The 26848-nt window shown below is 36.7% G+C and overlaps 1 protein-coding gene and 1 long non-coding RNA gene across 2 annotated transcripts in view; one reads left to right on the top strand and one right to left on the bottom strand.

Annotated features, from left to right (window-relative positions):
* The window catches only part of LOC145982530 (uncharacterized), a 97331-nt gene that overhangs the window by 60312 nt on the left and 10171 nt on the right, over nt 1-26848 (bottom strand). The window lies entirely within an intron of this gene.
* LOC145982539 (uncharacterized) lies at nt 1881-26848 on the top strand. Its single transcript, XR_014441069.1, has 7 exons — nt 1881-1915; nt 9642-9700; nt 10615-10650; nt 16140-16275; nt 18274-18338; nt 26008-26066; nt 26665-26848. It is a non-coding gene; the product is annotated as an uncharacterized LOC145982539 (long non-coding RNA).

Here is a 26848-nt window from a genome sequence, read left to right as displayed (position 1 = left end):
CATAGTTGAATAGCGGAAACTGCCGGCGGGCGCTGAGAGTCAACGCTTGCGTTGTTGGCACGTTCCACGTACTGCTTTACTCCGCTCAATAAAAAATCTGTATAAAATCGGTTTCGCAATGTGAATTGACAAAAGAAAAAAACATGCCATGAGCTTCAAAACAAGACAAATATTGTATTGGTAGCACTTCCCAATACAAAGAAAAAGTAATTTGGCAAAATTGAAAATAACGGTTTTTTCAGAAATTTTAAAAACCTGTAAATTAATATTTGTGTTTAAAAACTTTCTGCCTGCACCCTTCTAAAATTTCATAACGATCGGACAACCCATTTTTGATTTACAGAATTTCAAAGACAGCGATCGTTTGCAAAACTAAAATAAGCCGGCCCTTTTCTCGTTCTCGTGACGATAAAAAATTGAAGGCATACTCGATAAACAATTGATTAGCATGGATTACCGCAGAATTGAATAAGCTTAATTTTCATGTAACTCGTTTTTCCGTAGGTCTACTGGTTAATTTTTAATTGGAGTCCAAACTCTAGTATCTATAATCGTTAATCCGATAGTAGTGATTTTCACGGCATTAAGAAGTTTCGAAAATTTCATGTCCAGAAAATATCCCGATGTGGTCCGGAAAAGGCGAATATTTTCAGTCCCGAATATCAGGATATATTTTGTTGAAGATGACAATATTATTTCTAATAAAATATCGCTATCGCAACAAATTTCACAATTCAAATTACATGAGCTTTTCCAGATAGCTCAGTAGAACAAGTGCCCCCTGTGGCCCTCCTCTGCAAGATCGCGCGTAACGGTATGGAAGGGGAGAGAGCGAGTGGGCGAAGCAAAGCAGTGCACTGCTGCAAACGGCTGGTAGCTGCAGTTGCGAGTTTGTGTGTGAAGGGGAGGCGCGTTAAATGCATTACCGTATATTAGGTTAAAAAAATGCATGTACGTTAAAGAAAACTCATTTAAAATAATTTTAATGATGATTTTAAACCCTACTTATAGGCTCAATTTGGTACAATGTACGACATAAGCCCAGATGTATTTAGTCCATTTCAAGAAAACGGTTCCCTTTCTCGGCACTCTCTTCTTATAATTTACATACTAATTGCTGGAATACAAGATTTGGAATTTATTTAGGAAATTTCAGTTATTTAATAAAGTTCAAGTTCCACTTTGCTCAATTTTTAATTACAATATCAGTATGTGCATAAATCAACAGAAACGAATATTTAGTAATATTCTAATTTCCATTATTTTTGGTAGATAAAAATGTCATAACTACCTGCCATCTATGAGTGAAATATGTAAGTCATGCAATTTGTAAATTCACTATTAATTGATTTTGTTTATTTTACTTTTGCATTTATGCCAGTTTTGGTTAATAGCGAAGATGATGAGTGATGATATGATGAAATTGATGAAGAACACCCATTCCCAGGCCGGGATTCGAACCCGATACCTCTAAATTGACTACCGTACAGTTGCTATTGATAATATTCTGCTACGACCTGCGTGGTGTAGTGGTTACCACAGCACGCTACGACGCCAGCAGTCCTGGGTTGCAATCCTTTGCGAGTGCCTCTTCATCAATTTCATCATCTCTCATCTTCATCTTCGCGATTGGCCAAAAGTGGCAGAAAAACGAAGTAAAACAAACCAAATGAAATGAAATGTTTTGTTTTTTTTAATTCGCCCAAAATTATTATGGATTTTGCTACCGAAAGAGATGGCAACACTTGCCGAGGGTCGACTTGCAAAGGTCCTTTTTTTTAAACACGCTGGCACTCGCCTTTTAAACAATGGCTCATACACTTTACGGCCAACGACTGCCAATCATAGTTCAGGCGAATGCGTAGGTAATATTGAGCATATGTTCATGTTGGCAGATGCCTTAGGCGAGATGGAGGTGAGAATTTTGCTAGTTCATCACGTTCCTGGGACCGTTAAACATTTATAGGGGCAGGTTCTTGGGGATACAATGAGTGATGAAAATACTTCCCTGCTTTCCGTTGGTTTTCGTAAGGACCATTGTGGTTGGTGAAAGCAGTGTAATGGGGTGAAGGAAAAGCAAGAAACAGTGAGTAAACTATACAGAATAGCTGGTCTTTCCATAATTACTTGGCATTTATAGTCCGTTCTGAGGAAGTGTGTGCTTTGTCCCGAGAAAAGCATCCGATTCGTTATCGCTAGAGACCAGTGGCCCAGTACAAGGAAGGATGCGAGGAAAATATACGTGCTTGAGGAAGAAAATGTCACATGTGGAAATATTTGATTTAATTTTTGTTACTTAACGCCACATTTCTGCCTTTTTTCGCTAATCGCGACGTTTAAGTTGAGTGACGATAGAATGAAATTGATGAAGAATCACTCACAAAGAACATCCATGCCCAGTCTCTGATTCGAACCTGTTATCCCTGATCACGTCAGAGGTCGATATACCTCTGGAGAACTAGCTGAAGTTGTGTACTTCTCATATACAGCATTTTTACAAAAAACACGTACAGATGAAATTCTTGATAAGTTAATTTTGAAAGCTGTTTAAAGCAGAGGCGCAACCACGAATTTTTGTGGGGGGGGACAAGTACCAGGATAAACGTACCAATAATAATAATGTTAATAAAAATAATGTTAATAATAATAATGTTATTAAAGCATTATTATTATTATTATTATTATTATTATTGAATTGCTTTATTTTACTTCGCTTCTTGTGTCACTTTTGGCTAATTTTCGAAGATGGGAATGAGTGATGGCGTGGTGAAAATGATGAATGCATACTCGCAAACATCCATGTCCAAGCCGTGGACACTAAATTGTGTACGTATTCAAAGTTTCTTTAATAAATATTATATCCAGCATATATTATTTAAATACATTACAGAACCAATTCATCCAATTCACAATAGCAAAAATTAAATAAATTATCTCTGAAATGTGCACGCTCCCTTTCCCCAAAACAATTCTTCATGCATTTAAAACAAAATCAATTAACACAAGTGTTATTTCTCTATCTGGTCATTTACAATGCATTACAGAGAACAAAGATAAATTACGAGCGAAGCGAGCAAGATTTTTTTTGGATTCAATTATTTTGCAGGCTGAAATCAATATTAGTATAATAGGGCGCAATTAATTTCACGGAACTCCATGGCATTATATCATTTACAACTTTTCTGCCTCCCCGATGGTGTACTGGTAACATCGTCGCCTTGTGATCAAGGGGTCCCGGGTTCGATACCTGGTGGAGGCACATAGTGGTTCGGAACCCACTTTAAGCTATAGGTCCAGTCTCAATTAGCCTTTCTGTGCATAAAGTAGACTAAAAAAAACACAAATCAGTCAATGAATTTTACAACTTTTTTTCATTTAGATCGTTCGGCGCCCAGGGCGACTCCTGCCACCCCCTAGCTACGGTTCTGAACTTGATAAGGCTAAGAGAAACAGGTATTGCGAGGGAAGCAACCAAGAAAATTTTATGAAAAGTATTGTTATTTGCATAAAATTTGAAGTTCTGGGCGGTAATTGTCCCCTGCAGGTACACTTGGCCGTCAATGTTTGCGCCCCCCTTAGAACTCATTTCCGACCAAGGTAGGGGGGGGGGGGCAATGCCCTCCCTGCCCCCTGTGGTCGCGCTACTGGTTAAAAAAGAGAACAATTCAGCTGGGAATGATCAAACACACACACGCTCATTCACGCAATTATGAAGTAAAAATTCACTTAATTAATTTCTCATAATTATACACAAAACACACAACAACAAATACTGTTTATAACAATGCACTGTGCGAATTATGCTTTTTGCTTTGGGGGAGGGGGACATGCCACTCTGGCGTACTTGTGATTTGACTTCAGAGGGTAAATTTCTTGAGAGGGGTGGAAATTTATATATGTTACCTGCCAGTAAAATAAACTAAGGGGGGATAAAATTCTTTGTGGGGATAATCCCCGGCATCCCCCGTTAATACGCACACTAACTGCATGCATATTGTAAAACTTATTTAAAATTAAGGATATGACAGATTAATCGGTACTCTATCGGTATTGGCCGAATGTAGGTATTCGGTTTATCGGTAAAATTACCGACCAATCCTGCAGCTGTTCGCTTTTATGTTTAGGCAAAGAACCTATAAACTTGGCATCGGTGGACAAGAAAGCTACCTAGGGCCTCCCCGATGGCGCAGTGGTAGCGTCCTCGCCTTGTAAACAAGGAGTCCCGGGTTCGATACCCGGTGGACGCACAAGTGGTTCGGATTCCACTTTAAACTGTAGGTCCAGTCCCGATTAGCCTTACTGTGCATAAAGTGGACTTAAAACACCAACTCAAACCAAACCAGACAAGAAAGCTACTTTCCTGTACGTAGCGAGTTACACAATATGTTCCTTTGTACAAAAAAGTACAAAAGTATATTCAATTGTTCTTTCTGTAGATGCTTTTTTTATATTTTTCTCGAAATTACGAAGAGCTCTCGTACATATTTACATAATCTACAATAATTTGCGATGTGAAAAGTAATTAATACTTGACAAAATTGGTTTTCTTAAATATGTGCACGTTGCTGTGCTTTTTTGAGTTTATAAATTTAATACAAATTTTAATTTGAGCAACTTATGTCTTTAAAATTACGTTGAATATGTTCAAATAAAATAAATATCTAGCAGAATTCTTGAAATTGCTTGGATACTCGATTATTATTGATAATGCATATTGTTTGAAACTACATATCCTTTTGATAATACATATTTAGGTACAGATTTTATCAATTTTTGTTACATCTTTATGTTCATATTTTGTACTTTGATATTACTTTAAAATCCGGGCTCTAGTAATCACCTATCAGTAAGACGTGTGAATCGTATCTCTGAAAAGCTTGCAAAGTTAGATATTATTTACATCGAAGCTTTCATAACAGAACATCCTACGTGTAAAGGAATAAATTAATATATTCTGATTTGGTTTATTTTATTTCGCTTTTCTGCCACTTTTGGCTAATCGCGAAGATGAGGATGAGTGATGGTATGATGAAATTTATGAAGGGACAAATAACACCCATGTCCAGGTCGGGATTGGAACCCGTGGCATCGTGAGGCGCTATGGTAACCATTCCGCCACGGAGGCTGAGTGATGAGTGATGATAATGATAAAGGAAACTAAGAAAGAACAACCACGTCCAGGACGGGACTCGAACCTGGAAACTCTGTTGGGAGATCGAAAGTCCACCACATAACGAACGCGGCTTTCTGGCTTTCTTATAACTAGAACTAGAATTTTTATGGCCTTAAAATCACCAAAATATGCAAAATGAAAATATGCTCTTATGACCTAAAATTGTACAAAATATGCACTATAATTTGAAAAATATGCCCTTATAACTGGATTGTTTCAAACACCAATATGTAAATGCTGAAATATTTTGACATACGTACAAATTTTTAGTTCAATTTATGGGCCATGAGTTCCAATGCACAATGAATACTTTCTCTAAATTTTCTAAAAAAAATGAAAAAATTTTGCTACAGTCCAAAAAAAAAACGTCTCGAGTAAACATGGGAGAAAGAACAAATCCACTTCGAAAATGACTTGTATATTTCTTGAAATTGCAAAAATATGCTGAATATGATCGATATCAAAATTTTCTATATCACGCAAAAATATCCAAATATGCCAAAATACCAGATGTGCCGTTAATAATTCTTAATTGATCCGAAAGAAAACAAGTGAACCTGGGAAGAAAGGTAACAAATGCTTTATTCAAAGTATGCGCCATCACTAGCTGTACATTGTGCCCATCTGTCCGTCAAATTGTGGATGCCCTTCCAGAAAAATCGTTCACATTTTGAGGTGATCCAGTCAGCAAGCCATTGTTCGACATCTACGTTATTCTTGAAGTGTTGCTGGGAAAATGAGTGAGACATCGATGAAAACAAGTGGTAGTCCGAAGGGGCTAAGTCTGGTGCGTATGTAGGGTGAGGCAAGAATTTCCAGCCAAGCAAGTGCAGAAATGGTGTCTCTGACGCTTTTCGCTGTGTGTGATGAGGCGTTGTCGTGCTGCAAAATCACTTTTCCGTGTCTTGTCGCCCAATCTGGATGTTTCCCATGGCATGAAGACGATCACATATGGTTTGGCGACGAACATTTAACTTCTCTGCCAGTTGTTGTTGCGTTTGCGTATCATCTTCGTCCAACAGTTCTTGCAATTCGGCGTCTTGGATTTTTTCGGCTGGCCCGGGCGATCTTTGTCTTTCAAGTCGAAATCACAACTTTTGAATCGTCGAAACCAACGCACACACGCGTCTTGTGCTAGGACATTGTCACGTACGTATCCACAAGGATACGATGGTTTTCACTCGCGTTTTTCTTTTGATTGAAGAAGAAAAGCAGGACGTGCCGCACATGCTCCTTATTTGGTTTGAAGGTCGACATGTTTACCACACAAACCCAATATCACTATTACTCGCACTCGGTTGCACATTACAGCGTTTTGACAGGTACTGTCCTGGCAACACACTGACGTAACAGTTGAGACTGTGCACCAACCCTTGATTCCAGCGCCATCCAGCGACGAAATTAAGGATTATTAACCGGCAAGCTTGGTATGCCCTTAAAAAAAGCCTCAACTTAATCAGTTTTTTCATAATATAAATATCTATATGTTTGGGGAACACATCACCTTTATCAAAAGAAATATGCTACGTAACTCATGAAAATTCTAGCCCTACTTATAACGATAATAATGCAGTGCAGACTTGCTCTATTTATTCAGTAAATAAATATAACTCATGGGATGAGACGGAGCAACAGAGCAGCTGGCCGGGATTCGATCCTGGAACATCGACAACAGTCCTTTCTAGTTCCTTGCAGTTTTTTTAACATTAGTTGTAGTCAGGGTGTATTGATTTAAATTAGGTTGATTTAAATCGCGATTTAAATCAAGTAATTTATTTTTAAAAAAATATCACTGATTCAAATCACTCTAAACAAATAATTTATAGAATAATGTACATAAGGATTTTGTAGATATCAGAATCACTTTTGGTGAAAGTACATTATTCTGGTAATCATTTAATAAATAAGATAGGATAGGAAAATAAATAAAATAAAATATATGTACTGATGGTGTGAAGCTCATACAAAAGAAAATGTAAGTATTTATCTTGACTTAAAATTCAATAATTTTACGGGCAAAAATAGCAAACATTTTGTGTAGAAAAATATACAAAATACTAATAATGTTAAACCATAAATAATGTCAATATCATTAAACTGTAAATAAACATGGCAACTGATATTTTAATTTTGCCTTAGAATATGCTGTTAGGAAGGTAAAAGAAACTAAAGAAGGACTAAAATTAAATGGTGTGACTCAGTTGTTAGCATATGCAGATGATGTAGACTTACTGGGGGATGATGTGAATACAATTAAGAATCATGCTAAAATATTTTTCAAAACTGCTAAAGAGATAGGTTTGGAAGTTAACAAAGAGAAAACTAAATATATGCTTACAGGCCGAAACCAAGTGTTAGGTAATAATCAAAATCTAATTATTGATAACAACTCGTTTGAACCAGTTTCCAAATTCAAATACTTAGGAGTAATATTAATAAATGAAAATTAGATTAAAGAGGAAATAAAAAGTAGGCTTAATTCAGGAAATGCATGTTACTTCTCTCTTCATAAACTTTTGTCTTGTCGTTTAATATCTAAGAAACTAAAAGTTAAAATATACAAAACAGTAATTTTGCCTGTAGTATAATATGGATGTGAAAGTTGGTCCCTTACACTGAAAGAGGAACATAAATTGAGAGTATTTGAAAATAAGATCCTTAGGAAAATATTTGGACCTAAAAGGGATGAGGAGACAGGTGAGTGGAGAAGGTTACATAATTTAGAACTACATAATTTGTATTCATGTTCAGATATTATTAGAATAATTAAATCAAGAAGACTTAGGTGGGCAGGCCATGTGGCACGAATGGGAGAGGAAAGAGGAGTTTACAGGATTCTTGTTAGGAAACCTGATGGTAAGAGACCTGTAGGAAAGCCAAGACGAAGATGGAGGGACAACGTTGAGATGGATCTAAGGGAAATCGGTAGGGATGGAAAGAGTATATAGATCTTGCTCAAGATAGGGAAAGATGGAAGGCCTGTATTGCTGCAGCCATGAACTTTCGGGTTTAAGAAGGCTAGAGAGTTAGTTAGTTAGTTAGTTATTGTAAGTTACAATTATAGAGTACATCCAGAATGTTTTAGTTTCACTGGAAGGGAAGTTACTGAAATAATTATTAGTTTCATTAATAAACTCAACAAACATTTCCATAGTAGTCACAGTATCAGAAATAGAAAAAAATATGTTTACGTATATTTTTTATTTGCTTTAATCAAACTGTTCAAATATTTTACAGGGACATTTACTAGAAAAAGCGTTTCTATAAAAAACATATATCTATAATGCGCATGGTGCCAAAAACCAAGCAAGCAATTTTAAGCATGTTTTATAATAAAATCAAAAAAATCGATTTAAATAAAAAAAAATCAACAGACATGTGTAGTACAGTGTCGGGCTGGTGCAATGAAATTGTGTTGAACACTATAGTGCAGCACTGTGCACGCCGCTCTAGGACGTAATGTAAACGGTGCATGCACCAAATACACCACGTAACACCAAATCAACGAAATAGACAACTCAGTGTTGCACTTCGTAACCAACTAGACAAGTAAGTGCAAAGAGAGTCAAAAAGTGCAGACGGGCTTACTAACACGAATATATCCGTACGCATTGAACGTGGATCTCCATGTGCAAAATTTCTGCCATTATAGACAATGCCAGTAACAGTGAATAGATATTTTGCCTGTTGCTGTGAGGTTTTTCACTTTACGTAGTTTATCCTAACTCTTTATTTGTTTGAGTTTGTTTTCAAATCCATTTTATGCACAGAAGGGCTAATTTGGACTGGTACTACAGTTTAAAGGAGATTGATTGCTTGATTTGCTTTATTTTACGTCGCTTTTGTGCCACTTTTGGCCAATTTGCGAAGATGGAGATGAGTGATGATATGATGAAATTGATGAATGGACACTCTCGAACATCCATGCCCAGGCCGGGATTCGAACCCGGGACCCGTAGTGTGATGAGATAACCACTCCGCCACGGGGCTGGCTGTTTAAAGTGGAATCCGAACCACTACGGGTATATGCCTCCACCGGGTATCGAACCCGAGACACCTTGTTACAAGGCGACGACGTTACCACTGCGCCATCGGGAAGCCCCTCTGTATGTGTATTTATGTTATTCAGCGTCACTTTTCTGCCTATTTTGACTAATCGCGACGCTGAGAATGATTGCTTATATGATGAAAGGAAACTCACAAAAAAATGCCAAGGCCAAGATTCTAACTCTGAAACCCCTGGACTTGTGGCTCTTAGGATATAGCCTAGGATAGCTTAGTGGCAAATCCCCTTGCCAATTCGGCTGCAAAGGTGCCTTGATTGTAGAGTAATGTGTACATAAAAACGAGCAATTTGCATTCTTGCAAGATTTTCATGCAGTAAAAGGTTAGATTTATATTTGAATGACCTGTATGAAAAATGCAATGAGCTACAAGCCTATTACATAAATGCATTTTATATTTGCAGATCTGAGAATACTTTACAATGGCACAGATGTTTCTGACGAGAAGTTTAGAAAACTGAAGGTGAGTTTTAGAATTGTAAGGTGTTTCAGTACTGGCGCCACGATTTCAAGCTGCTCTAATTTAAGCAATATTTGAGAGGAGAAGGGATCATAGTTGTTAATAGTAAAGTGTAAACTTTTGTTTGCAGATGGCACCACATGCATTGGGGAAGTTTCGTTCTCTTCGCACCCTTTTCTTTCAGTGAGTGGGTAATGGGGCACCAACACTTTTCTGGGAGAGTCATGTCAAACTGGTACCCCACACTTTTCCCTTGTGACATGACATGGCCCCCTGCAATCCCAGACCTCAATCCCTTTCATTTTTGGTAGTGGAAATTCCTGAAGGAAAAGTTTTTCCAGGCTTCCTCACCAGAATCACACACCCCTGCGGTAGTTAGAAGTCCTAGTGTGTAATGCCGCTTCTCTCACATCTCTGCAGAACATAATAATTCCCTATCACCATATAAGCAACAGCAATTTGCCTGTGCAATAGCGACAATTTTATGATACCTTCATAAACCTTATTGTGTAAAGTTTATGAAGGTTTGCCAACTGAAGTTGAAAGAAGTAAGTCGAAATATTTTATCTCAAATTTTATAAATGAGCTTCCGCCATTTTGATGACGTCAAACTCAAAAGCTACCAAAAAGTTAAAAAGTATCATGCCTTAGATAAGAAAATAAATCGTTCTACATTTTTTTAAAAAAATCTGTCGTGGGAGGTAGAAATATTTGTTGCTGAATTTCTTTACGAATCTTGATTCTTCTTAAAGATAAAATTAAAAATTCTTATTATTGCCTTCACAAATTTCAGAATTAAACCAAAATAAAACTAAGAAGTAATATGGTTGATGTGTTTAGTTTGGGATGAAAGAATAATTGTTAATTGTCGTGTTTGTCACACTTCAACTAATGACTAATTGTTTGCCTCTTTTCAGTGCCTTACGGCTTGTATTTTCAGACAGACATCTGACGTGAGTATATACAATTAAACAAGTAATATTATTATAAATTCATTATAGTATGTCAGTAGATTTTCGCCCGTATAATCATATTCTTAATACAATGTCGAAATTTTCAAAACATTTAATAAGTTCTCATCTATATTGCAGATCGATATTAACATGCTGTTCGCGTACATTAAGTGCGACTACTTGGCGCCAGTGCGCATGCGCTTAGTGGATGAGTCCAGTGGTACAATAGGGGTAAGGGCTACAAGTGGAACGGATACGGGAACCAGTTCCGTGAAAATCGTTTGTTGCCCAAACGACAAGGGGGAGGGGAATACATTGATATTTTAGGGTTACAAATTTGATATTTCTGATTATAAACGTCACATTAAGGCCAGCCGCACACCGCGTCCAACAAAGACCATCTTAGAGACTCTCCAGATTGAGAAGGTGATGATCTGACTCGACGCGATACAACTGATAGCAGATTTCGTTCATGTACGCAATAGATCTAGGTCTGTCTTTTATAATTTGGGAAGCGAGTTAACGATACATAATAACAGTTTACAGCAGAATCAATGCATCAATGTATACGTAGAATTAATGTATGATTTTATACCGGGTGGTCCAAAAGTCCCGGAACCTTTAAATATCGTGAGAAATACACATCGAATTCAATGATATCACACTTGATTCCCCAAGTGTGAAATTTTAAATGGAAACCCCCCCATTCCATTTTGTATTGTAGAATCGGAAAGAGGAATTCATTCCGAGTCGAACGAGCTATCAACCATACTCCTAGCTCAATTAGAAACGGAGATATGGCGATTTGAAATTTTCGGAAAAATAATCATAATAATAAAATCAAAGGGACGTATCTCTTCCCCTAATTGAGCTAGAGTGAAAGCGATTGTAGATTCGGAATCTGCACCTCAAGACCTTTCAATAGAGTATATGGAAAGGGTGAGGGCTACGATCACATGCAGATTCCAAATCTGCAATAGCTTTCACTCTAGCTCAATTAGAGCAGAGAGATATGTCCCTTCGAAAATTTTGCGAAAATTTAAAATCGCCATATCTCCGTTCCTAATTGAGCTAGGAGGATGGTTGATAGCTCGTTGGACTCGGAATGAAGTCCTCTTTCCGATTCTACAATAGAAAATAGGGATTTCCATTAAAAATGTCACAGTAGCCCCCGGCCCACCCCCAGGGGGCGGGGGTGGGGCATCAAGTGTTATATCATTCAATAGCTTTTTTTTCACTTATTAAACACGTATTTCTCACCATATGTGACCGTTCCGGGACTTTTGGACCACCCGGTATGTTGTGAATCGAGTCAGTATGTGCATATTATTTGATGTGTTGTGACAATTGAACCTCCCGCAGTTGCTGGACGCTTTCGATAAACGAAAAAAGGAAATAGGTGGCTTTTTAATTGAACTACGCGAAGATGAAGACAAGCTATTTAATTTCACGATTTATAAGTATTTATTACTGGGATTCATAAGGCCAGCAATAATTTGCAATTATATATTGTGATACTGTCCCCCCGTTCCGAAATATTGTCCTGAAGTTTCCCTCATTTCCGGTCTGTGGCTGAATTGAATGGATTCACGCATGTGCAGATTGTTTTGTCGCAAGCTGCTCCTTCCTGTAAAAAATTCGTCAGACCTTCGTGTTTTTTTTGTCGCAATCCGTCGCAACGTGACTCGAGTCAAATGTTTAGACCGGTGTGCGGCCGCCCATAAGAGCCTCATGGTAATCCTTCCCCGAGTCGGTTTGCAACAAAAGTGACTCGTCGCGTCGTGTCGTGTCACCTGGCCTAACTATGCACCCGAAAGTTCTTCCTGGTTTCATAGCTTACATAACACATGTTATGTATACAATAGTATAGAGTCTTCCCGATGGTGCAGTGACAACACTGTCGCATTGCAATCAAGCGCTTGTGAGTTTGATACTCATGAAGGCACAATGGTTCGGATTCCACTTTAAACTTTAGGTCTATTCCCGGTTAGTTTCCCCGTTCATAAAGTGAACTTAAGCTAAACTATACATCGTGAGATAATGACTTGGCAAATCCCTCGAAAGAAGGATAATACCGAGATAAGATTTTAAACGAGAACCTTGATGTCCAGTCATGTCTCTTTCGAGACGTTAGTAAATTTCAATGTAAAGTATAGTGTGTTTCAAAAGTCGTACAATCCTAACTTTGATTACTTGAAAAACTGTACTATATATTGTGTGATTCGATGTTTTTAAGTCCACTTCAGTGGTGGCGATTTTATAACTTTTCACTACTACCTAAAGTTCAAATCACAAACCCTGAGACATTCTGTAAACAAAACCACCTGCATGCAGAAAGCATTGCAAACTCATAGAAGTAAAATAATCCACACGAAAATCCAGCGTTGTTACAGGATTCATTACGTAAGGTAAAACAATGGCCAATTTGTAGTATGGGATACGCTGCCGCAAATAACATCTCACTTTAAACCCAATGCTCTTTCTTTTTCTACTTATTGCTTCACCTTTATGGTTAACTCTTTGCACCAGTAATCATTTCCCATAAATTTGGCTTCTTTCTTGCATGTGAATTGAATATATTTTAATTGCATTTTTTTAGACAAAATGATATAACATGGTAATGTATATTTCTAAGGATGATATAGATAGGAGTGTATTTGAAATTTGTTTGTAGATTTTATGTAAATTGTATCTTATGTAAATAAAATATATTAACTAACTAACTAACTCTCTAGCCTTCTTAAACCCGAAGGTTCATGGCTGCAGCAACACAGGCCTTCCATCTGTCCCTATCTTGAGCAAGATCTATATACTTTTTTCCATCCCTACCAATTTCCCTTAGGTCCATCTCAACGTTGTCCCTCCATCTTCGTCTTGGCCTTCCTACTGGTCTCTTACCATCAGGTTTCCCAACAAGAATCCTGAAAACTCCTCTTTCCTCTCCCATTCGTGCCACATGGCCTGCCCACCTAAGTCTTCTTGATTTAATTATTCTAATAATGTCTGGACATGAATACAAATTATGTAGTTCTAAATTATGTAACCTTCTCCACTCACCTGTCTCCTCATCCCTTTTAGGTCCAAAGATTTTCCTAAGGATCTTATTTTCAAATACTCTCAATTTATGTTCCTCTTTCAATGTAAGGGACCAAGTTTCACACCCATATAATACTACAGGCAAAATTACGGTTTTGTATATTTTAACTTTTAGATTCTTAGATATTAAACGAGAAGACAAAAGTTTATGAAGAGAGAAGTAACATGCATTTCCTGAATTAAGCCTACTTTTTATTTCCTCTTTAATATAATTTTCATTTGTTAATATTACTCCTAAGTATTTGAATTTGGAAACTGGTTCAAACGAGTTGTTATCAATAATTAGATTTTGATTATTACCTAACACTTGGTTTCGGCCTGTAAGCATATATTTAGTTTTCTCTTTGTTAACTTCCAAACCTATCTCTTTAGCAGTTTTGAAAAATATTTTAGCATTATTCTTAATTGTATTCACATCATCCCCCAGTAAGTCTACATCATCTGCATATGCTAACAACTGAGTCACACCATTTAATTTTAGTCCTTCTTTAGTTTCGTTAACTTCCTAACAGCATATTCTAAGGCAAAATTAAAGAGCAATGGAGATAATGCATCTCCTTGTTTTAACCCATCATGAATTGTAAATTTGTCAGACATATTAATACCCACACGAATTTTACTTTCTCTTTCACTGGTGCATATTTTTATCATACTAACAAGCTTCTTAGGTATTCCAAACTCTACTATAATAAAATATATAATGGGCATAAACAGCCATATGCATTGCTGTAAGTCCAATAAATATATTGATGATGATGATCAAAACAAGACAAAAAGTTCGTAAATTTATTGCGGTTGGAAACTTTGACAAGCATCCTAATAACGATTTTTGTTCCGCCAAATATAGTGCACTTCGTAAAATAACTTGGTGACATGGCAAGGCAAGATAAGTATGAACATTTTGTAGTAATATGCATTGTAACTTTCAATGAGCTTAGAGATTTGTGTACATAATGATATTTTATAACATTGGTTATTTTCTAAAAATAATGTGAACAGCAAGGAAGTAGTGCAACTTAGTAATATTGCCTGACTTATCCTTAGAAAAATAACATGCCGAGTTCTATCCGTGCGGGAAAGTCTCCGTGTTCTCCGAGCTTGTTTTCAAAACACCAGCAAGGACAGCCTTTGAAAAGGGGGTGAGAAACAGATTCTACTCAATATTTATGTAACGTTCTGTCAGTGGTATCCTGATAAACCAGTAAATGAAGTGGTTAAGTTCGTATCCCAGTGCAGTGGTGTGTCAGTGTCTGCAGTTTTAAGGGTTACGAAAGAGAGAAAGACCGGGAGAGTAACAATGTATGCGGCTGCATATTCGTCTGATGTTTTGAGAGCGGGTTCTCAAAACTTATATAAAATGAATAGGTGCGGCGAACTATGAGTGTAACAGCAGATGATTGCGGTCATGAATCAGCTGACGCGGAGTGATACATCGAATCGGTGAGACCGTTTGTTTACAGAAGGTCTCAGGGTTGGTGATTTACACTTTAGTTTCTTTGATTATCATATTATTACATCTAACATTATGTAACTCCTTTGAAACTAGTGAAACGAAATTATATCCCATCGAAACTATAATATATCCTATTTTTGATTACTGTGATGTGGTGTACAGCACGAATTTACAACGTAAAATATCGAACAGAATACAAAAAATACAGAATTCTTGCATTCGATACGTTCTCTCGTTCAGTTGAAATCAGCACATCCTGCCCTTGCTCAATACATACAAAATCCTTAACATGTCTAGAGGACGTCTTCTGCATCAGTGTTCTACAATATATAAGGTATTAAAATTGCAAACACCTAGCTATCTCCACGAGAAACTGACATTTAGAAATTCCATACATCCATGCAATACTAGAGGTCGGCGAAAAATCAACATTCCCCGCCACTCTGCTGTCAGTTTCGAAGGCTGCAAAGGTTTGGAATCCTCTTTCCGATTATGTTTCTTTTGCTACAACACCCAAAAACTTCAAAGAACAAGTCGTATTATTTTTATTGCAAAGACAACAATTGAGCATTAGCTCGTACGGCTAAGAACAGGACTCAAGTAAAGTAAAACCATGTATTTTGCAAACACTTATCTGACACAACGAATATTTCAACCTGTGTGCATGCTATTTTAGTATCGATCTGGAAATTGCGTATGTACACGTGTGTATGTGTGTGTGTGTGTGTGTTAATGTATCTGTCATTGTATTCTCTTATAATTTTATTATTTTTCATTTATGTCAAATTCATTCATGTTATGTTATATATTTGATGTCAATATTATAAATATATGTATTGCAACTTTCATTCACCAGAGTTAGGTGCTAGAGCAGCCCAAGGCTGAATCTCGCTCTGTAGTAAATAAAAAGACTTTTCAATTCAATTCAAACATATTGCAGATAGATAACAATGGAAACATTAAGATTGAAGGAATTATGTGGAAAATAAAGAACCAAGGAAACAAAGCCAACATACAATCCAAGAGAAGCTTTGATCGTTTGGCAGATGCTATTCGAATGTGTAAAGCTGCAAACGGTAAGTCTTTTGGTTTGTTTTAGCCTTTCAGAAATCATTCGTGGTCCTAATGTTAGCGAGACATGATTCCTTAGAAATCATGTAATCAATTAATCATTAAATGAATCGAATAGCGTAGTGGCTAACTTCGTAACCTTGTAACCAAATTTGTGTTGTTGGTAAGTTACAGTAGAGTGGTTCGAATTGCACTAAAAATTGCAAGAACCACTATAATTAATAACCATTGAAGATGTATATATAACTAATCCTATAAAGATATTCAATCAAATAATATTGTTATAATAATACTAGAACTATTCAAATTAACAACACTCCATTCAATAAATATTGTAACATCCCTAATTAAAAATGTTATTCCTAATAATAACAAAATTAAGCTACTAATTAACAAAATAATTGAACTTTATGTACAGATAGGCTAATCGGGACTGGACCTACAGTTTAAAGTGATATCCGAACCACTATGCCAGGTCAAGTCGTGATTAGTCTATCATACTTAACGTCATAAGTAAGTTATGGGAACGAACCAGAGGCGTGGCGTGTATGTAGCCGGTGTTACCGCAGGTAACAGCAAAATGTAAAGAATTAAAAAGTTGTTTCAATAAAATGACAACATTGTTAAATACATTAATGAACACCATTTCCGTCGGGTAGATGTTGCCTAGGACATTTTTTCTGCAGCCGACAGAAGCGAAGAGGGAGGCCGTTCCGCTACCCTGAAGAGGCAACAAGGGAGAAGAGGGCGCCAATGCAAGGAAAGAGCGGCGAAGGACTTTGGGGCCTAGTGTGCTATGGGGTTATTCATATGCCTGTTAAGGGGCCCTGTTGCCGTTCAGACCAACCGGATCAGCCAGTGTTGTCACATCGGATTGGCAGAAAAGAGCTAAATCCTGCCAAAAATAGGAATACCATTTCTGTGAAGCAACTAGAGGTAGACTGCAGAGCCAAGGCTGGATTGAACTACAACTGAGACCAGTTAGGTAATAGACGAAAATATAGTTCCTTGGTGTGATTCGTGATTTGGACAAACCTTGCTCCAAAATACTAAGTTGGCAACAGTAGTACGTAGCTACAGCTGGGCTTCCCTTCCACAAAGGAGTGGAGTTATGTCGTCTGCTCAGTGCTCACCACACAAACGTCAAACTGACCCGAGAAAAGTGTGCTTCTTCTTCTTCTTCCCCTTCGCACCTCATTGCAAAGAAACAGAGATAGATGAAGAATTGACAAGGGCCGACCACTATTCATTGGATTTTCGTGGTAACTCTCATGAGTGGAAGTTCTTTCTAGGAGTGTTTGTGGCTAATCACTGTGCTGATTGCAAAACAAGAACGAAATTAACAAATATCTAGCTCGAAGACATGTTTTCTTTACCGGGGGAGGGGGGTGATAACGTCTAGCAGGCATAATTGTCGTACTGATAGCCGGTAACACTTTTGAAAAAGTCACGCCACGCCACTGGAAGGAACGCACGTGTTTTATGCTATCTAAAGTCTGTCGTGAGGCGGGAGGACATGCGGAACTCTGCCCGTGTCCGAATCCGCAGCTAGAGCATCGTTCCACCACCTACTGGCCACATGTTCACGCTTCAACTCGCTGTAGCCCTGCCCTTGGCAGCCATATTGCCACTTTCACTTTGCAGAGGCAACGTTTACTGAATAGACAATGTAAAACTCAATGCAACTTGGACACATCGATTACACTTTTTTTTTAAAAAAACAACATGTTTTCAATTTAAGCCGTGGCAAGCATCGTTCAGTGGACGTTTTTTTTAATTCTAACTCCAAGTAGACACGAAATAATTCAATTAATGAAAAGCAGAGGTAGGCAACACACATAACACATTGCAGGGTATTTCAGGATCTAGGTGTCCCATTTTTATTGCCGGTGACTGTATATATACTACTATATAGATATATATAAATAGATATATGCATACATACATATGTCGGGAGTGCAAATAGGAAGGAAACTTATGATTTTAATATTTTTTTCTTGCAGAAGCTGACGAATGTGAGCAATCGTATCAATTTCTGTCGTGCATCTCAAAATATTCCAGCGTCAAGGTATGATATTGATTATAAGCACATTAAAATAAGTGCTTGATTGATTAAGTTTACTTAACATCGCGTTTCTTCCAATTTTGACTAATCGCGACGATGGAGATGTTATTAGAACTAACTAACTAACTAACTAACTCTCTAGCCTTCTTAAACCCGAAGGTTCATGGCTGCAGCAACACAGGCCTTCCATCTGTCCCTATCTTGAGCAAGATCTATATACTCTTTTCCATCCCTACCGATTTCCCTTAGGTCCATCTCGACGTTGTCCCTCCATCTTCGTCTTGGCCTTCCTACTGGTCTCTTACCATCAGGTTTCCCAACAAGAATCCTGAAAACTCCTCTTTCCTCTCCCATTCGTGCCACATGGCCTGCCCACCTAAGTCTTCTTGATTTAATTATTCTAATAATGTCTGGACATGAATACAAATTATGTAGTTCTAAATTATGTAACCTTCTCCACTCACCTGTCTCCTCATCCCTTTTAGGTCCAAAGATTTTCCTAAGGATCCTATTTTCAAATACTCTCAATTTATGTTCCTCTTTCAATGTAAGGGACCAAGTTTCACACCCATATAATACTACAGGCAAAATTACTGTTTTGTATATTTTAACTTTTAGATTCTTAGATATTAAACGAGAAGACAAAAGTTTATGAAGAGAGAAGTAACATGCATTTCCTGAATTAAGCCTACTTTTTATTTCCTCTTTAATATAATTTTCATTTGTTAATATTACTCCTAAGTATTTGAATTTGGAAACTGGTTCAAACGAGTTGTTATCAATAATTAGATTTTGATTATTACCTAACACTTGGTTTCGGCCTGTAAGCATATATTTAGTTTTCTCTTTGTTAACTTCCAAACCTATCTCTTTAGCAGTTTTGAAAAATATTTTAGCATTATTCTTAATTGTATTCACATCATCCCCCAGTAAGTCTACATCATCTGCATATGCTAACAACTGAGTCACACCATTTAATTTTAGTCCTTCTTTAGTTTCTTTTACCTTCCTTACAGCATATTCTAAGGCAAAATTAAAGAGCAATGGAGATAATGCATCTCCTTGTTTTAACCCATCATGAATTGTAAATTTGTCAGACATATTATTACCCACACGAATTTTACTTTCTGTTTCACTGCTGCATATTTTTATCATACTAACAAGCTTCTTAGGTATTCCAAACTCTACTAATATATTATATAATTTATCTCTTTTGACCGAATCATATGCTTTTTTGAAATCAATGAATAGCTGATGGACATTTTGATTATATTCCCACTTTTTTTCAAGTGTCTGTCTGATGTGAAAAATTTGATCTGTAGTTGATCTGTTGCGTTTAAATCCACATTGATAATCACCTATAATTTCATTAGCATATGGGGTTAGTCTTGTTAAAAGAATGTTAGATAATATTTTATATGTTGTTGAGAGTAGAGAAATTCCACGGTAATTATTGCAGTTCATTTTATCACCTTTTTTAAACACAGGAACAATTATGGATTCTTTCCACTGTTGAGGGATTTCTTCTTTATTCCATATTAAACAAATTAATTTATGAATTTGACAAATTAATGAATTTCCACCATATTTAATTAACTCAGCTGGTATTAAATCAATGCCAGGTGCTTTGTTATTCTTTAGCCTTTTAATAGCATCTTTAACTTCAGTCAAGTTAGGTTCTGGGACTAAAGGTTCTGCTGTGTGTACTTCATTCACTTCTGATTTATCTCCTACATGGACATTTAAAAGGTCATTAAAGTAGTTCTTCCATCTATTTAGAATATCGCTTGGGTCAGCTAGAAAATCACCGTCTTTATCTTTTATCAAGTTTACTTTAGGTTGCCACCCCTTTCTAAACTCATTTACACCTTTATATAAATCTCTGATATTTTTATTTTTGCTGTTTGTTTCAATTTCGTTAATTTTGCTTTTCAAGTAATCTCTTTTTTTACTTCTAAACGTGCGGTTAACTTCTCGCTTTATTCTATTATAATTGTTTAGATTTGTATCATCAGAGTTATTTAACCACCTAAGTCTAGCCTGATTTCTTATTTCTATTAGATTATGACATTCATTATCAAACCATGGCTTACTTTTTCTCGGTTTATGGTATCCTATACTTTCTTTAGCTGCTGATTCTATTGCATTACGTATGTGCTCCCAATTCTTATTTACGTCTGTTTCATTTATATTTTCATCATCATTTAAATCCTGCAAAACATCAAATCTATTTGACAGTTTAATTTGGTAATCTTTCTTAATTCTTTCATCAGTAAACTTTCCTGTATCAAATTTTAGAACTTTTAGATTTTGTTGCTTATGATTTATCACTGAGAGTCTTTCTCTTAATTTAGCAATTACTAAATAATGGTCACTGGCACAGTCAGCACCTCTATGTGTACGAACGTCAATTATACTAGTATGCCTTCTCTTATCAATGAGAATATGATCTATCTGATTATGAGTTTTACCATCTGGAGAAGACCAGGTATATTTATGGATATCTTTATGTTTAAAAGTGGTACTTTTCACAATTAAATTCTTTGAGGTTGCAAAAGTAATCAATCTTATACCATTATCATTACTTAATTCATGAAGACTTTCTTTACCAATCGTGGGTTTAAATGTCTCTTCTTTCCCAATCTGTGCATTACAGTCACCTAACAGAATTTTCATATCATACTGAGAAAATTTATCAAAGACCTGTTCTAACTCTGTATAAAAATCATCTTTAGTATTATCATCTTTATCTTCCGTTGGTGCATGTATGTTTATTAAAATAATTTTACACCACCTACCCTGTAAAACTGCATATGATATCCTATCATTAATAAATTCTATTGTTTTAAGAGCCGAGATAATTCTATTATTTATGAAAAAGCCTGTTCCAAAATTATGATTTTCAGTACCACCATAGAAAAAAGTATAATTTTTAGTTTTACAATTCCCTTCTCCTGGCCACCTAACTTCCTGGACAGCTACTACATCTAATTTATACTTGACTATCTCATTAACTGTACACTGAAATGCCCCAGGCCGGTAAAGGCTCAGAACATTCCAGGTGCCTAATTTAATATTTTTCTTATTCCTAACGTAGATCTTATCCTTAGTCCAGGGACCTCCCAAAGTAGTCCCCACCCGGAGATCCGAACGGGGGACTATTTTACCTCCGGAATATTTTACCTTGGGAACATCCATGGCCTTATATTGCTGATTCTTGACATGGCTTTTTACAGTGCAGAGTTGTCAGCTCTACGCCTAACCCCCAATATGAATGGAGGAACTACTACACAAGACAAACACAAACACATTAGACAGCACAACTACTACACAAGACACACACAAACACTTCACAGCAAGAACAAAAAAGTAATAGTAATACTATTTTCCTGAGATTTGTGTTAGCATTTATGTAAATAATTAAATAAATAAATAAATATTGTAAATATTTATTTTTATGGGTACGTCAACACTAAGGTTATTTGCACCCGTCACATGTCCTTTCTTCACAGGTCTGTTGCGGACATTTAAACGCACCCATGACCTCGCCGGGATTCGAACCCGAGACCACCGGATCAAAACGAGTTGAGTCGACCACCACACGGTCAGCTACCGAGGGAGGGAGGGAGTGAGTCATTCATTCATTTATTTCAGTGATCAGAGCCCACCCAATAATTTTGACAAGTCGGCGCTGCTGGTTGTAGGCAGTGGCGTAAATACCCCCCGCCCCTTGCAATGGGGGAGGGCAGTAAGAATGATGAATTAAGAAAGACTGATAGTTCACAAAAGTTTCCCTTTCGAACTTAAAATGCATTTGCAACCAAACATTTTATATTTATACGCCCCTACAACTGAAAACAGAAAATGTTAATCACTAGAAAAGTAGAAAGTGAATTAAGAAGAAAACCTTCATTAGCTGAATAGTCCAAGTCATCGAAGGGTAGACAACAGGCAAGAAAGTGCGCTGGCAACGTTGACTTTCAACCTTGCAAAAAGATTTGCAAATAAATTGACATGTAGGCCAAAAGACAAAATCCGATATTACCAATTCCTTTTCAATACCTTGATTTATTAACATTTTTCGTAAAGTTGGTTCACTTCCCTCCCGTTGGTCTACTTGACGCGTTCCTCGCTGTAATGTGGTTGGTAGTCTTGTAATTTTTCACAAAAATTGCAACATTGCCGTGCACTGTTTCACTGCAAAAATATGACATCACCGACGCGATGTTGAGTTGCCAGTATGCAGGCAGCAAAACTGGCTTTTTTGGACGACTGTGGCGCCGAATGACCCACCTACGATAAGAATGTTACTGAGACAAGTTGTCTGTTTTGATGTCCTCTGTACGTTTCTGTGGTCCGTGGGCACCATTAAAATGACACCCTATATAATTCTTTACAGATTCTGTTGTATTAACCTCTCGTACCAGTTTTTACATTGATTCAAATTACATGTACAAGTATGTATTTTCATATTTGTATGTATCTAATACATGTAAGCTGTAGAAAGAAAAGCTTTTTTCTTTAATGAGTAGGGGCGCACAACTGAAAGTTGCGGGGGGGGGCGGAGCGTGTTAATTACGTTACTGGTTGTAGGGTTTGATTGCAATAACGTTGCCAGGTGCCGTCAAAGTCCTTGGACTATTTGTCTCGCGCTGATGAGAGTCCACTCCTCGCGCTTACAATCGCATGAGGGAGGAAACTATGAGCGTCCAACATGTTTGGCGACATGTATAGTGATATCTCCCGGATCGGGACCCGCCTTTCTGGCTGTGGCCCTCTGTTGCCGCGTTTACCCTAGCCCACCGTTTGGGCAAGAAATGACAACATTACAATCCCTCCTCCCCGAAGCAGCCAGCAGGAAATGTTATTAGTCAAATAAAAATTATCTGAAGGGATAGAGCCTCTTCTGGGTGGGTACACCTTTGGAAATAGAAAGAAGAAGAGATATATCCATGATTTTACAATTATGTTTGTTAGATTATATTTGTGTTAAATCATTTATTTTTGTAATAATGAAATAAAGTGGTGAACCAAGAAAAAAAGAAAAAAACGTAACGATCTGTAGTATCTTTTAATTATTATGGACAACGAACTCCAACTTCCAGTCATTCAACCATCGTTTTCCAATCAGGAAATATTCAGAAACATCACAGGAATTCAGTGTCAAACAGCACGGTAGCTCTTCCTGGTCATCAGCGGTATAAACATGTAAACGCATGAAATCCAGGAAGAGGCTACAGTCCTGACAGTGCATTTGTTTAGTAAATTAAATTGCAATAAATGTGTGGGAGGAAGAGAGTTCGGGGTCAGTTCTAATTAAGTTATTGAGGAGCAAGTTACGATTGAATAGAGAGAGACGAGGAGGTTCTAGGGAGAGTGTGTTAACGCTAGTCGCAAGTCAGACTCTACGTACAGTCACAAGCATAACCTCTCCTAGCAGATCTTCACTTGCAGTACAGTGACAGGTATATCCTTACATTACCCATGCTGATCCAGTCTTTAGGGGTGTGAAACTCAAGTGTCATGTGTTGCCATTCAAGTGTGTAAATTTTGTACCTCTAGCGCCTTACCACCAAGCTCACCTCGAGCAGAGAGTGCTTTACCATCAAGGATGAATGATGATTAGTGAGCTACATTCCCAAAAGATCCCCCCATACCAGAGGGTATGAGACGAATTGTAATAAGATGAACTGGACAAAAAGGACATTCACAAACCCATAAGAGGGACACAACGCAAGTCCCTCAGAGGATTACACTGGTTGTTGTGGAAGTGTGATTAACTTACGGGTGCATTCTTAAAAGGTCCTCCCTTTCACATCGTTCATAAGCAAACATGTGTGTGAATATATAAATATAGCCACGATGTGCGTACACCGAATGTAAATCCTAGCTAAAGGTATAAGCATGAAATCATTGGAATTACTAAGCCCAAAGGTTCATTGCTACTCGTTACGGACCTGTGTCTATCCTTGGCAAGATCAAATCAATATCAGGACCACCCTTGGCAATTTCCTACAGTTTCATTTCATCAAGGTGGATTGATTTAAATCAGGTTGATTTAAATTGCGACCTAAATCAGGTTATTTTATTTAAAACAAATCACTCATTTAAATCACTTTAAATAAATAATTTATAGAATAATGTATATAATGATTTTGTAGATATCAGAATCACTTTTGATGAAAGTATATTATTCTCGTAATCATTTAATAGTGTTTATTAGAATCTAAGAAAGGAAACAAAATACAACTGCAGTGGCGGCGATTAAGCGGGTGCGACGGGGCAATTGCCATCACTTCTCCCCACTTTTGCCCCCGCGCTATGCTAAATCTTATATACAAAGGGAAATATACTGTATTTGCCCCCCAGTTTTAAACCTTGTCTCCCGGTTTTGGAACCCAATCGCCGCCACCGAATACAAGTATATGTTCTGATAGGGCGAAGCTCATACGAAAGGAAATATAAACTATAAACACACTTAATTTTCTCTTGATTTAAAATTCAATAATTTTCATAGACAAAAATGGCAAACATTTTGTGTAGAAAAATATACAAAATACTAACCATGTTAAACCGTAGATAGTGGTCACTTTATCATTAAACTGTAAATAAACATGGCAGCTGATGTTTTTTTGCAAACTATCATTAAAAAGTACAAAAATTCAGCTACAAAGACTTTATTATTACATCTGGCAAGCCGTCGTATCTGGCAGACATGTTGATCCCTCGCACCAGTATTCACAGCCACCATACAAGAAACAATTTCAAATTGAACCTTCCACTCTTCAACACACAGGCATATCAGTCGTCGTTCTCATATTTTGCTGCAAAAATATGGAGTGCCCTACCTAAGACCATGTCGAGCATATCTAAAAGAGAATCTTTTCGAAATGAAGAAAGAATTTTATTTTGGCAGAGCAGAGATTGTGTTCAAATACTATGATGTAACTTGTATGTTTATGTTATGTATTTTTTCTACATCTTTTTTTTAAATTTATTTTTTATTCATTTTTTTTTTGTTGTCTTTTCGCAATTTTTGTATCATTTTATTCATACATTTATTACAATTACTTTATCAATAGATTTTGTAACTAAATCATACAGTTTATTGTACACTGTATTAATATTGTAATAACATAATAAATGTAAATTTAAATGTAATCGATGACACAGGTTAGGTGGCAGAACAGCCTCAGGCTGAACCTCGCCCACGTAAATAAAGAATTTGAATTTGAATAAAAAATATTTTAAGTTACAATTGTATAGTACGTCCAAGAATGTTTTATTTTCACTGGAAGAAAAGTTACTGAAATTATTATAGTTTAATTATATTACAGGGTTGTTAACTTAATACGAAACAGAAAAATGTATGTTTACATTTTTGTTATTTGCTTTAATCAAACTGTTTAAATATTTTACACGGCAATTTACCAGAAAAAGTCTTTCTATATAATAAAAAACATTCATCTATATGTATGGTGCCAAAAACTATACAAGCAATTTAAGTGTTTTTTAAAATAAAAAAATCGATTTAAATAAAAAAACTCAGAATTCAACAATGATTTTTTTAATGAAAATCATGATTTTTATTCAGCCTGCATTTAATGTTGTCAGTCAAAATTTGTCTTGGTTTTCGTACTAGTTCCTTATTCACAATATTTTTATTTTGCAGGAAGCTGATGACTTCTTAATTGCTCTCCCATATTGGACGTCGTAGGCAGACAGCATTATGTGAGTATATGGTATATATTGAGCAATAGACTTCAGAACAATAATTATATGTGTGGCTTTATGAGAAGTTTTAAGAAAAATACGGTGGCCCAAGATTGAAAGAAAAGTAAAAGCATATGGGAGGATAGAATGTTAATTTCCTTATGTAGTTTAAATCCTCCACACTAGTGTACATGCACACAGCAGACCCTGTCAACCTTCCATATTTGTGGAAGAGGATGGAAAATTCTAGGGGACCATTGCCTGATTATAATGCACCACTGTGCTGCTACTCATGAATCAGATGACTGAGATGTTTCCCATTGCCTCGTGCTCTATTTGCTCCAACATCTCCGACTCTCGCAACGTTACAACACCACACGTGCATACGAATGAGCTCTCCCAGAAATACATCGAGTTGGCGGGGTCTGGTCTAAGGTAAAGATAATCGATTTTTTTTGATCACTCATTTTCCACAAGATTTTGCCTTTTTTGTTATGTTCTTCTGTCATGATGGCATCTGTCTGAAAGATCTCTTTTCATATAACACAATATTAAAATTGAATTTGAAATTAGTGAAAAACCCAGATAAAAACATCATATTTTCATTTTTCAACAGATGCATTACCACCTCAACTACGAGATGATACGAGTTGCAGAGATTTATACTACACCGACTTAGTGGTTACGGTAAACATATCTTTGTCAGAATATAGTTGGTATTTATAGAAAATGAACTTGTATCACGTACTGTCATTGATTTGTAAGTAATTTTTCAAATAAAAAACTTATACTAAATATAA

The sequence above is a fragment of the Lepisma saccharinum genome, unplaced genomic scaffold, assembly GCF_977018435.1.
Source record: "Lepisma saccharinum unplaced genomic scaffold, izLepSacc3.1 HAP1_SCAFFOLD_232, whole genome shotgun sequence".
In the NCBI taxonomy this organism is placed as follows: Eukaryota; Metazoa; Arthropoda; class Insecta; order Zygentoma; family Lepismatidae; genus Lepisma; species Lepisma saccharinum.
This window is presented reverse-complemented; position numbering and strand designations above follow the sequence as displayed.